A 3,014-nucleotide genomic window follows, 5' to 3' on the forward strand; every position below is an offset into this window, starting at 1 on the left:
ATTCTAACAGTTATTCACGTGGCCCAGTTTAAACTGGGCTAACTGAACGGGGCTTATGTTCTTGCAGTCTTCTCTTTTATTAACAATATAAATTTTAGTAGTTTAGGGTATAATTACGTGTCTTTAATTTAATTTTTGAAATTATATTTCATACTATATTTATTTCGCTAGATGTATCGCGCTAATTTAGGAGTAAATCGCGCTAGTCAATGACTCATGAGGATATGTCCTATCCTTTATCCCCTAAAAAAAAATCAAAATTCTTCTCGTTATTTTGAGCATCAGCAATAAATGCATCTTTACTACCACATTGTTTCGCCAGATATATGTATTTGACATTTTTACTTCGCCAAATCTTAAAATTCGAATGTATAGTACTTTATTTTCATTCAAATGTTGGTGAATAACTAAAGAAGATGGGAAGAGGGAGAAGGGGAAGAGAAATTGGGCTTATTGAGACTTTGAGAGTGAGAGGCATAATCTAGGGGGTGATTAGATGGGTAGATAGATACATAGGGGATCCATTTTAGGCTTATTTTGAAGAAGTGATGTATCTCACTATAAATTTGGTACAAAGTTATTAAATAGTAAAATAATATATAATTGTTCAGACATACATTTAATTAGTATAAAATGTATGAATGTTTGAGTAAGTAAGTAGTTTTTCCTATGTCACCTACGCTGTCCATTTGGCGTATGGATTTGGCCCACTTTCTTAATGTTTTGTCAATTTAATTTCATCATTTTCCCTTTTCAAACAAATATGTATAACACATATATCATTATTTAAACACCGTATCATTTATACTGTATAATATATTGACATATTCTCGTAGCACTTGATTAGATCGTGGGAATAAAATTTGAAATGAAAAATTTCAAGAAACTTGGGCTTAGCATAAATTGATGTGTTGAAATTTATTTTTATATTTTTTTTAGTGCATGAATTAATTAATTACGAAATCTTATCAATTCACGTTTAAAAGACGAATTTGGTTAAAAGGAAAAAAAAAAATTATTCTTGGAAATATATATGTATATTTTAATTTAGTACATCCATATTTAAATTGTACTAGCACTCATCATCCTGCAATTTATCATCGATAAAATTATGAATCTTGTCACTTATGAGCCAAGTTTGAAAGAAAGGTACCTCTCAACTTTATTTTTCTTCCAATGATCAATGGATAAATTGTAGTTGCTTGCCATAAAACTTTTGTTCGTACTATGTGTCTATTCATCATCAAACAAAGGCACCACAAAAACAAAAAACAAAAAAAAACTGAGGAAAAGTTCCTTGGTCGTTCAGTTCTCACCAAATTGTTTGGTAAAGTATATAAAATAATTTTGAATTTAATTTATTATATAGTATTAATATACGTATTCGTGTGATGCGTGAATAAAATTAACGTACTAATTTTAATCATTTTAAATTGTGATATCTTATTCGTGCATGTTAAACCATAATATCTTGCAAAATTTTAACTATTAAGACAAAAAATATATATATTTTCACTAAAAAAATATGATATAATAATATTTGTCTATATAAACATTTACAAAATCACTCTCAAATATATTTATTTTTATCAAAAAATAAAATAACAAAATTAGAATGAAAGATATTACTTACCCTGAACCTGTATATAGTAGAAAAAAATTAGAAGGGATCATTCCTACATATAAAAAATGAAAATATTGAATCAAAAATTATTTATAGAAAATAAAAAAATATGAAGAATGCAGTAAATAAATTTATCAATAAAGCTAATGATTAACAACATAAAAGAAGATAAATAAGCTTAACATTATAAATCATCTTTAAGGGTATATATAAGAGAGGCTAAGAAGTTACAACTCTATTACAATTCAAATTTCATTTATCTTTGATTTTTTAAATACAATGATATTTTTCTTATAAGGTATATATTTAAATAGGGAGAAATATTTGAAATAAATAAGATATCCTCCCTCCCCCTTCCCCCCTCGCCCCCCCCCCCCCCCGTTTCCTTTTCCCCTCCTCATTTATCTTATTTTTTAAAATTTATTATATACTACATCTATTATGATTATTATTATTACTATTATTATTATTATTTAATATTTGAAATCAATAAGATTCTGCCCCCTCCCCCTCCCAACCTATTCTCTTATTCCTCATTTATCTACTTTTCATTCTTTCTTTTGGTTTGTTTGATATTTTTCTATTTGTTATTATTATTATTATTACTTCGGTTATTATTATTATTATTATTATTATTATTATTATTATTATTATTATTATTATTATTATTATTATTATTATCACTACTACTCCTTCTACTATGCTATAATTATTATTACTATTATTATTATTTAATATTTGAAATCAATAAGATTCTGCCCCCTCCCCCTCCCAACCTGTTCTCTTATTCCTCATTTATCTTCTTTTCATTCTTTTTTTGGTTTGTTTGATATTTTTCTATTTGTTATTATTATTATTATTATTATTACTTCGGTTATTATTATTATTATTCCTTCTACTATGCTATAATTAGTATTATTATTATTATATTTTAAAAACTTATTACTACCCACTAAAACCACTCCTTAAAATTCTCTATTGACTAAAGGTAATAACATTTATCTTTTTTTGAAATACTCTAACTTCACAATTTAAAATTTGAAATTATGAGGTAGTTATGTTTGAGTTTTTTTTTTCCAGATTTTATATTGATTAATTAGTTTTTCTAAGTCATTATTAAATAATTAATTCTGTGACGTTTTTACCTCTCATACTATATGTATAATATATATAGATATATAAATATATAGATTATTATTATTTTTATCTGCATTTGTCTTTCTCATTAACTAAAACTTTGAAAACTTCTACAATTAGATAAAGTGAGGAAGTTGTAACCATCTCCAAAACTATAAGTATTAAATTTATATTCTAGATCTTTATCTTTTAAAACTTATTAACTACTCTTAATTCAATACATAAATAATTCTAATTTATTTTGTCAAAAAAT

The sequence above is a fragment of the Solanum dulcamara genome, chromosome 9 (assembly GCF_947179165.1).
Source record: "Solanum dulcamara chromosome 9, daSolDulc1.2, whole genome shotgun sequence".
Classification (NCBI taxonomy): Eukaryota; Viridiplantae; Streptophyta; class Magnoliopsida; order Solanales; family Solanaceae; genus Solanum; species Solanum dulcamara.